This window comes from Medicago sativa, chromosome 1 (genome assembly GCF_051527215.1).
Source record: "Medicago sativa cultivar Bolivia chromosome 1, Bolivia_mono, whole genome shotgun sequence".
NCBI classification, from domain to species: Eukaryota; Viridiplantae; Streptophyta; class Magnoliopsida; order Fabales; family Fabaceae; genus Medicago; species Medicago sativa.
Genome location: NC_140749.1, coordinates 33,313,793 through 33,325,688, shown reverse-complemented (window position 1 = coordinate 33,325,688; position 11,896 = coordinate 33,313,793). Strand labels below are relative to the sequence as shown.

The 11,896-nt window shown below is 31.2% G+C and overlaps 1 long non-coding RNA gene across 1 annotated transcript; it reads left to right on the top strand.

The window, feature by feature from the left end:
* Positions 1 to 8,385: 8,385 nt before the first annotated feature.
* On the top strand, positions 8,386 to 10,559 carry LOC146954448 (uncharacterized). Its single transcript, XR_015013300.1, has 4 exons — positions 8,386 to 8,647; positions 8,763 to 9,231; positions 9,766 to 10,068; positions 10,253 to 10,559. It is a non-coding gene; the product is annotated as an uncharacterized LOC146954448 (long non-coding RNA).
* The last annotated feature ends 1,337 nt before the right edge of the window (positions 10,560 to 11,896 follow it).

The following is an 11,896-nucleotide window of genomic DNA, read 5'->3' as shown; positions in this document are numbered from 1 at the left end:
GAATAGAACCTTAAATAAACTCTGCAGGTCATGCAAATATAATAAATAATTCAAATCCACGCAAAACTAAATTAATGAAAATATATAATAATTCAAATCAACAAATCTCTTTTTTGTTTCCTTAAAAAAAGAATCTCTTTTTTGTTTGACTTCAAAAGCAATAAACTCTGAAATATACGGAACAGTATAGGCAGTGGAACTACTATATTGCATCTGTCGTCTTCATATTACATGATGCACATTTTTAAATAAATATAATATTAATATTAATTGATACATTCCAATGAAAATTAATAAATTAATTTAGACTGTGGGAATATTTATTTCCCCAATGACGTCTAAGGAAAAATAATACTTCAATCAATTTGTTGCCGGGATCTTCAACTTTTAATTTCAATTAATCTTTTTAAAAAATAACCACAAGTCCACAACAACCCCCTTTCTCAATTCACATTATCTCTAGTTTTTTATTTAATTATTCTTTCACCTGCAACTTCTGACCGAAAAAGTGTTGAAACTTTTATAGTATTAACTCTCTTGTTCTTAATAATTTGAAGCTTATTAATCACTATAAAAATACATACCTTTTTAATTATTTTTTTAAAAAAAGTTTATTATTTTAATTTCTTTACTCCCTCCGTTTTTAAATATAAACAAAAGTCACTTTTTAGGTTCATTCATTTAATGATGTATGTGGTCCATATTATGAACCACATACATCATTAAATGAATGAACATAAAAAGTGATTTTTGCTTATATTTAAAAACGGAGGGAGTACTTTCTAACATGTGAGTGTAATGATTATTACAATGGTGTAAGCGAAGTCTCTATAAAAGTTTGGATCCTCTTCAGAGTTAGATGAGAGTCCGGTTAAATCCTATTCATCAAAAATATTGTATGTGGGAATTTTAAATGTTGAAAATGAGCGAGAGAGAGAGAGAGAGAGAGTATTTTATGGAATATACTATGTTACTGGAGGGTTTTCCACATGAGAAATCCATGTCCATCTATATAATACGGGAATGGATCATCTCAAGTTTATTTGCCCATGTCTCCCATGAGTTATCAATCTTGCAGTTATAAATTTTGTTAACAATACAGGGTTTCAATAGAGAATAACAAACAAACTAACAAAGACGGCTAGGGTTTCTTAGAATATCAATAATTTAACATTACAAAAGGTTATAAAAGAATATGTAATAAAATTTATTGTGCTCTAACTTACTAATATAAAGACCCAACAGCTTAAACTCAATACTTTATTATCCAACACTTACCCTCAAGCTCATGATGCATCAGTAAGAAACATTGTAAATTTGTCCGCAAAATACGAAAAACATACTAAATAATATAAAGTTCTAAACTAGCCCTCAAGTTGAAGCTTACTAAGCTTTAAACTCGTTACAAATTAACCCAAAAAATAAACTAAATCAGCTGATAACGAACCATTGAAGAGCAATAACCGAAATGAGTATCATCGTAGAGAGTTAAGCAAGAACCATCATCATCAACCATTCAAAGAGAGAACCCTTCAAACAGAAGAACCAAGTCAAACCAAACCAAACAAAAGAACCGAAAGAGAGAAGCATCCATACAGAAGAACCAATAGAGAAAAGAGCAACCAAACAGAAGAGTCAATGGGGAGAAGTGCAATAGGAATGCGAAAATAACAAAAATCTGAAAAGACAAAACATAAATAAGAAGAGATTAATTAGACTCAAATCTGAAAGACAATCAACAAAGCTTTTTTTTGTTTGACTTCAAAAGCAATAAACTCTAAGAAACTGTTTCCGAACGTAAACTTATAATAAATTGACTTAAATATGTTTTTGTCCCTATAAATATATCAAATTTTTGGTTTAGTTTCTGTATAATTATCCTTTGACTTGTAGTCGCTATAAAGTTTTCAATCACCACTTTTGATATCTATTTTTAAGTCAACTCATGTATTTTTTAATGAAATTATGAAGAAATGTGTAAAATATTGTTAAAATCTATGCTAAAAAAATTAGGATTTCTCGACAAAATATGAATTTTTAACCGACAAAAATATAAAAATTCATATTTAATTCATGTTTTGTTTGAAAATTCTAATTTTTTCTTAAAAGATTCTTATAATATTATAAACTTTTCTACAAAATTTTATTTAAATATAAGAATTCAACATATGAGTTTACTTAAAAGAAGAGACCAAAAATAAAATGGCAAAATTTTAGAGGACTAAAAATCGAAGAAATTTTTTGAAGAGACAAAAATAAAAAGCTTATATATATATATATATATATATATATATATATATATATATATAACTTACACCCACCTAAAAACATTAAGGTGCAAGTTAGCAAGCTGCACCCACTTGTTTTTTACTCAACCAACACTTTCTTTCAAACAACTACTTAACTATAGGGCTATTAGGGTAATTTGATATATTAATTTTATTTAAATATAGCAACAAAATGGAAATGTTGATGCTCTTCCTCGTACAGTGTCGGAAGTCTTCATTAAGGTATAATTAATTGAAAAATAGTGATGGCATCAAAATATCACCATGATTCAATTTGTTCAGTTTCTTTTAATCTTTTTTCTTTGACCGACTTTATTTCTGCCACGATTATTTTTCACATGGATTATGTTTATGTCATTATTTAGATGCAAATTTAGTGAAGTTAAATAAAACTACAGGATGGTTGATTTCAATTAAACAAGTTTCTTGGAAATTTAAACTTTTCGTCTCTATGGCGAAACGAGGACCCAACTAGGGGTGGCAAAAAAATCCGTGCCCGCGGGTATCCGCGGATAAAATCCGTCATGGATACGGGGCGGGTAGCTAAATGGGTACCCGCGGGTATAATAAACGGATATTTGACTACCCGTTACTTTATGGACACGGACACGGATATGATGATACCCGTGCCCGCGAGTATCCGTACCCGTTAATAAATTACGTAAATTGCTAAAATATCCATATATATATATATATATATATATATATATATATATATATATATATATATATATATATATATATATATATAGGGTATACATATATATATAGGGAGCCCCTAATATGGTCCTCTATTTTAAAAGGTCCATCCATGGTCCTCTTTAATTGACCTTCTAATGCAGGTTTCACTTTTTTTTTGTCCATGGCCCCATACAATGTAGTTACATTTATGCCTGCCTAAAATCCCTAGGCTGAGAAATATCATTTTGCTCCTCTCTCTTCATTTCTTTCTATTAATGGCTACAGGCCCTTCCTTCTTCCTCTATCTCATCTTCACCTTCACCCCTCCATTTAAACCATAATATGTGGGACAAAAGTTGATCAATTCACAACCGAGATCCCAACCCTTCTTGGTGTGATAGACAGAAATGTGCTGAAATGTTATTTTTTATGAAAAATATGTGGGACAAAAGTCAGATTTAGATTTTTGTCAAAAAAAAAAAAGTGAGATTTAGAGAAATTGTGGGTATATGTAACCAGCAGTTGAGAGTACATTTTCATGAGGGAAATCAATTCCCTTAAAGACAAATCACCCAAGACCTACTTTTAAATGTCAAATTTCAAGATCATTTTTACGGTGAATTATAAATTGTTGTCACTGCACAAGAAACACAAGTGATAAACCAAAACAAGAACTAAGATCCAATATTTTTATTTTTATTTTTATTTTTTGACTGGATGCTCATTACTAGCTGGAGGAATCTGACTGTATATTTATTTCAGAAGAAGAAGAAGTAGTAGTATGGCTATGAAATGAGAGAAATGATTTTGCACCTACATACTTTGGTGTTATATGGAAGGGCACAAAAGTAATCTTTGCTGCTACACTTTAAAAAAGAATTTTTTTTGCTATGTGGGGCATGGAACAAATTTTTGTTTTAAAACCTGCTATAGAAAGTCATTTAGAGAGGACCATTGATGAACCCTTAAAATTGGGGACCATATTAGAGGCTCCCATATATATATATATATATATATATAAGAGTGTGGTGTCCAAAAAAAACCCTAGTTTTAGGGCTTTCTAATTATTTTATGGATTTTAATTGTTTTAATCTTTTTTGTTGTTTATTTCTTTGTTCACCATGAATTGTTCACAAAACTTTTTTTGTAATGTTGTCTATGTTTTTGGCTGAATGACATATTTTCGTTACAGAATTTTTTTCTGATATAGAAGTAGATAAACTGAATGACCTGAAGCTGCTATACTAAAATGAATATAATTTTAATAGGCAATCAGTAGAAGAAGCTAAATCACAATATGTTCCACTTTCCCTCAATAGTATGGTCACAGAATGAAGAAACTAAAACTAAAACTAGGTTTTTGAATGATAGAACAAAATGAAAGGATACACAAACTCCGTCAATATTAATTCTAAAAAGAATAAGAAAAACTTCATATATATTCATACTGAAATAGTTTTAAATCCAAAATATGATATAGTTATCGATCTCTTTAATGTGGCTAGCATCTTGTTTATCTCTTTAGTATCATTGTTATTTTCAGACAATTAAAAGTTGAATTTTTCTTTGTACAAAAAAAAAAATCATGGGTACCCGCGCATATCCGTAGGTATCTAAATACCCGTGGATTACCCGTATAGAGATACCCGCATGGGTATGGGGACGGGTACGGGTATCATATTTATCCAACGGGGTGGGGACGGATATCATACTACCCGTACCCGCGGATACCCAATGACATCCCTAGACCCAACACAGTAGAGAATAAAGACAACGTTTGCAAAAATTAAGAAAACAATTATCTGGGACAAAAGCAAAAGAAAATAGATATTTATGTTTAAAGATAAACTTACACAAGTAACCTTTAGTTTATACTAGTTCAAAATAGTGGATAATGGGTTTTTAGTAAAAAACAAGTGGGTGTAGCTTGCTAACTTGCACCTTAATATTTTTAGGTGGGTGTAAGTTAGCAGCCTATATATATATATATATATATATATATATATATATATATATATATATATATATATATATATATATATATATATATATATATGGGAAGAGATATATTGACTCCAAGAGTAAGTCTAAATACTTACTCCACATCTCCACCATTCATATCATCTTGATCTAATGGACTAGATTCTAGTCTTATCAATTATCATGTGACCTCATCTTTCTTGACCATTTTCACCATATCTATTGTTTCCTTTTCTTCACTCAATTAATATTTATGTTCTTAAACACAATTAATTATTAGTAAAAAAATCACAATTATTCTTCATTGTTTTTTTTTTTGGTTCTTCATGGTACTACAATGTGGAAGTGCTTTGATTTTTCTTTTTGCAAAAAATTAAAAGAAAAGCTAAACGTTTGGACTGAGTTTATTTTTTTATTTTTTGAGATCTTGAATGATATTTGTATATTTTTCATGGGACATCATAGGACATCATCATCTTTTGATTCACCAATCCCTTCGGAAAAATAATTATATCAATTCGTACCATATATTCTTTAATAATATTCTATGGTCACCAAATTTGCAACCAAATAAAATCAGCAAATAGAATATTCAAACCATGAATATTGAGTAATAAAAGGAAACCGTAAATTAATGCAAAAAAAGAAAGAAAGAAAGAAACCATAAATATTGTGAGAATAGTTAATAAAAATGAGGTCACATGATTACTAAAATCTAGTCCATTAGATTAAGTTGAAATGAAGGGTGGAGATGTGGAGTAACTATTTAAACTTACTCTTGGAGTCAATATATCCCTCCTCTATATATATATATATATATATATATATATATATATATATATATATATATATATATATATATATATATATATATATATATATGAGTTTTGCTAGAAGACACATTTTATGAAGGTGTCTTTTAGCAAAGTGGAAATCACACCTTGAGGTGTGGCTTGCTAAAAGACACCTTCATAGGTGGCTTCTAGCAAAACCCTATATATATGTATATGTATATATATGTATGTATGTATGTGTGTGTGTGTGTATATATATATATATATATATATATATATATATATATATATATATAGAGAGAGAGAGAGAGAGAGAGAGAGAGAGAGAGAGAGAGAGTTAGGATTCGTTGACACCAAATCTCAACTGTATATTCCATTTAATCCAATGATTTATAATTAATTCATGATTCTATTTCGTGAGTATCCTTTTTCTAATCACGTACTCTTATTTCGTGAGTATCATTTGTCAAAAAAAAAAAACTATTATTTTTTTTTTCAATCATTAAAAAACATGGTCATTTACTTCTGGAATTTTCTTTTGCGATGATCCCCCACCCACCCATCTTAATATTATTCTTGCAAGGATCTCTACCCCTTAGTTAATTCCTCGTACGGATTCCAGGCCACAAAACATATAATACCAAATTTATGAAAACAATAGCAACATGAGAGGAAGTTAGCGAATCTATGATTCTAGGGGTATTTTTGATGAGTTTTATTGTATTTGTGGGATTTTAGGTTTGGCAATTGAGTCTCTAAAAATAATCCACTATATTGATCAATCATAATTTTGAAATAGAATTTTATTGAGTAAATCGTAATTCTCCCTCATTGATAGAATTCTCATATTTTAGATTAAAATGGAGAAGAAGATGTAATTTTTATTTGAAATAAGAAACCGATGGTGTCAAACTTAGATTCAAGGTTTATGTCAAAAAAATTACATGCTAACTAATGCTTGATTCATGTGAAGGATAAACATAAAACAATTTAACAACCATGAATTGATTCTTTTGTAAGATAATATGGTGCTGGTACAGGATGTATCATTGTGAAGAAGACAAGTCTCGTTTAGGAAACAAGAGGATATTTAGGAAAGAAGATATGAAATACTAAATGTCCACATTAAGATTTTGATGAATAATTATGGACCTTTAGATTAAAAGAAATGAACGCTTAAGATTTTGTGTCAACGAATCCGTTGACACCTGGTATCAATGGATCCATTGGCACCAGGTGTCAAACTTTATATTGACACCAAATCCTAGCCTTGTTTCATTTTAATCAAAGGCTCATAATTACTCACATTAAGTAACCATGGACTCTTTTGGTGTGCTTTAATTTTGCTCTTTACTTTTATTTTATTTTTGGCAAACAAATCTCGTTCTTTATGATATTAAGTGCAATTTATTTTTATGGATTATTGTATTGACAAAGGTTAATGGAGGTAAGCAGGATAATTTTCTTTGTTGATTTCAAGTAGACAAATTATCATGAGATGAGGTTTTTTTTAATCGATTTCAAATGGATGTTTATTAAAGATGATTGTAAAATTCATATTCAAGGGGATCACAGTGATGGAGGGTTATTATTATATGAATAATTGACATAAACTTGTTGAAAAAGGGGATCACAGTGATGTTGGATTGCTTTTGAATCTTGATAGATAAAATCAACACTTAGTAGACATACATCATTCGACACTTTTTAATTCTTTTTTTAATTAAATTTCTGGAAATTTCACCATTGACAATTAACTCAAAAAATGCTTTCTAGGTTTTTAAACCCTTTGATCAACGAATAAAATCTGGCTGGTTTCTATATCGTGGGACGCTCAGAGACAGGGATAATTTATCCAATGAAAAAATTAGAGAGAGACAAGGAAAACAATGGTGATTATGTTGGATCAATAGAGATGATTATGTTTCTGTAATTGAGATGATTTTTGTTGCGTATTGCGTTAAAGTAGATGAAGTGGAAACAATAATAACGTGTGATTGAGAAAAAGAATGCACAGGTAATAGAATATGAATACAATTATTATCCTTTGATTAAATAAAATCAACGGTTGATATTTGGTGTCAACGAATTCGTTGATACAATATGTCAACGGATCCTGACTCTCTCTCTCTCTCTCTCTCTCTCTCTCTCTCTCTCTCTCTCTCTCTCTCTATATATATATATATATATATATATATATAGATTTGATCAAGTAGACTAGTGGCTAGAATTCACCTTTTTCGACGAAGTGAATAAGTGGGGTGTCTGGGGTTTGAACCCCAACCCCTGCATATAACAATGTATGTCCCTGCCAACTGATCTGCATATATAACAATACATGTCCGTGCCAACTGAACTATGCTCACGGGTAGGGCTGGACAAGGACCCGTGACCCGGCCCAGCCCGAAAAAAAACCGAAAAAAAACCGAGCTGAGTGGGTTAAAGCGGGTCCGCGGGTCAAACGGGTCATAAAAGCGGGTTCACAAGGGTATACATGGGCTGAGGCAGGTGATGGACCTTCACCCGCGGGTACCCGAACCCGCCCGTATTTAATTACTAAAAACGACGTCGTTTTGCTTGTACTATATAGAAGAGTGGGGAGACTCACTAACCCTAGATCTCATTTCATTTCCTCTACAAAATTTTCTCACTCGCCTCACACTCTTTCACCTTCCTCTTCAAACCCTAGTGCCGCTGCCGCCGCTTCTAACCACCACCACCTCACCATCAAATCCTCCTACCAACATGAATCACCACTTTCAAACTTGATTCCCGTTGTTTTACGCCTTTCTCTGTCAAGACACGCAGAAATAGTGGAGGCAGATCCTGAAACTCTCTCACTCTCAGTCACTAACACCACCGTAGAACCCTAAATCCCCGTCGTTTACTACGCTCAAATCAAAGGTTAGATTTTCTCTTTTTAATGTTTGCCATTTTTTTTTATTTTTGTTCGATTTAGGAGTGTGACTGTTTTTATTTTTTGTTTCATGAATCACTCTCTGCTCTGCATATGCTTCAGATCTAAGGTTAGATATTTTGTTTTTAATCTTTGTAATTTTTTATTTTTATTTAAGATTTATGAGTTTCTTCTGACCACGTGTTTTTGTTGTTGTTTCATGATTCACATCCATATATCTGCTATTGTCCTGATCCAAGAGGTAAATCTTCAATCTTTATATATTTAGTGTTTTTCGATTTATTTATATGACTAATGTTCTTAGGTTTTTGATTTCATGTTCTTGGGTTTGTTGTGAAATTTATGAAATCTTTCCCTTCATTTCTAGATTTAGTTTATTTCGTTTTGTATTAGTACCATTTGAATCTGTTTGTTAGAATCTGTTTGTTAGGCTTTTCCAGATCCGAAGTTTATTCAATGTGTGGTTTGTATCTGAATTTGTTACTAACATGACAATTTTTGTTATTTATTTTTTCTGTTCTTATCAGCTTTGGAAACTTCTATCTTTGTGCATATTTTCCAGATTCAAGAGGTAATATTGGATTTCAATATATTAAGTTTACTATGGTTGTTTCTTTCTGCTTCAATTCAATACAAAGCAACAGTTACTAGTACAAATTAATTGGTGTTTTTGATGCTATTGGGGTTGTGTTCAGATATGGCTCTTGCTGAAATGGTTGTAAATTAATGGATTAGTTAGTTGAACATTTAATTTAAGTCATGTGCAATTGTGATATAATTTGAATCTTCCCTGTTATGTCATTTTTATAAGTGTTTGTAATGTTTATTTATTTGAATCTGTTTGATGCTTATGTTTGAAATCCATATTGTGACATGAACTTTGCCCCTCCTCTACTGCAAACTCCATTCAATTATGATTACCCCACTTTTTCTTTCTCTTGATAACTTAAACTTGTAAAATTGTTTGTTTGTTTTACCTTTGAAACTTGGTAGCAGTTTTGAATTCATACTGGGTTTAGTTGATGCTTATACTTCTTCCTTTGAATTCATTGTTTATTTGTTTATTTCTTATCCTAATGGTCTGTTATTTATTTTGTTTTTATAGACACATGGAAAGTGGTACCACTAGTGTGAATCATTTTCCTCAAATTCCAATTCAAGTTGCTAGAACACAAGAAGTTGAGGCTGCTGAGTTAGTACATAGCCAAGGACCTGAACATGCTGAGTTAGTGCAAAATCTAAAGAAGAAAAAAGATGTTAGACATCCTTCAATGGCTTGGAGACATTTTACGAAGAAAAAAGATGATGCCTTTTGTAACTTCTGTTTCACTTCTTTTATGTCAAATAGTTCTGGCCATCCACCTAACAACATGCTTAAACATATGATGATATGTCCAAAAAGATAAATGTAGTTTTTTTAAACTCTTTTAGAGTAATATTGATTTAGTATTTTTGTTATAACTTTGTATTTGATTTATTCTATGTTTACTCTCTGTTTTGATAGTTGTTTTGATTTTAGTTTGCTATATTGTCATATTTTATGGCTTTGATTTGTTAGTTACTAATGTATGTTTTCTTTATTTTTTTAACAGGTTATAAATATTCTTGTTGTGATGCTATGAATCAAGTTATATAAAAGAGGACTTATTCCTTTAAAAAAAGGACTTATTATCATCTATCCAGTTCACTATTATTATTATTATTATTATTATTATTATTATTATTATTATTATTATTATTATTATTATTATTATTATTATTATTATTATTATTATTATTATTATTATTATTATTATTTTCAAGAGGACTGTATTTAGTTTTTAACTAGGAATATGTAAGTTGTTAAAGGACATCATCAGCATTTAACATCCGCATTTAACAAGCTTTTTAAAGGAAAAACTTTAATAAGTTTATGACAACATAAGTAAAATAAACATAAAAATGGCTCAATGAGAAAAATTAAACCTGCAAAAATGATTGGGCCATAAATTTCTAAATGGCTCAGTATAAAGATGATAAAAAAATGGCTCATTTTGAAGAAATAAAAAAAAAATTGCAGCAAAATTCGTTTGCCCATAACATTTTGAATGACCCAGGAATTGACCCAACCCGTATTAACCCAAATGTCGAACCCGCAACCCGATTCACCCGAACCCGTCCAACCCGTGTCCAATTTTTGGGTAGAAAAGGGTATGTACTCTACACCCGCGGGTTCATCTGGGTGAGGGGTTTGCACCCGAACCCGCCCAAACCCGCCCGATGCCCACCCCTACTCACGGGGACAAAACTGATATAATTATGGGAATCCTGCTCTTTACCCAAACAGTTTCGCTCATTCCCAAAGTAAAAGTCGAAAATGCCCCTACGCAACTTAACTTGCGCTAGTGCATTTGTTACGTATGTTAAGTCACGTTACGTGACTCAACATGCGTAAGTGTTATATGAACGTGACTTAAGTCACGCCAAACTACAGCACTAGCGCAAGTTAACTTGCGCTAGTTGGCCGGTGAAGAACAAACGTTTTTCCAACTTTGGTCAGCTTTTCAACATTCAATGTACACGTTTTTTACCACTTCACACGTTTTTTTTGACCACATTTATGTTAGATATAACCTAGGTTCACATTTCTACCTATAAATACCCCTCCATACTTACCTAATTCCTCACACCATATCACTTTCTCCCCCTCCTCACTCTCTCCCTCTATTTCTCTTCTTTCTTTTCTTTTTTTCAATATTCTCTTTTGGGGTAAAAGGTGATCAAACTTCGTCGGGGTAAAATAGTGAGTAGCCGACTTGGGGAAGTGATCGACGATCGACCCTTGGGATAATTTTAAACCTGTTTTTTTAACCGCAGAAACTTTTTACCGTGGGTAAAAAGAACTTCTTGTGGTAAAAAAAAACAGATTTAAATTTAGCCCAAGGGTTGATGATTTATTTTCCCCAAGAAGGCTGCTCACTATTTTACCCCACTAAGATTGTTCACTTTTTACCCCAAAAAGGAGAAAATAAGTAGATTTAGTGAATAACTTCAACATTATTGTATGACAATTGTTGTAATGTGAGAATTATTAATAAAATAAGATATTGTTATATTTACTTTTATTTATATTTAGTCCATTTACTTTTATTTATACTAGCGGAAAGACGGGCACTATCGTGCCCGTCTGTCCGCTCTTTCTACTGCGCTAACGCATGTGATTATTTTATTATGTTTGTTTGTATAATTTTGATTTA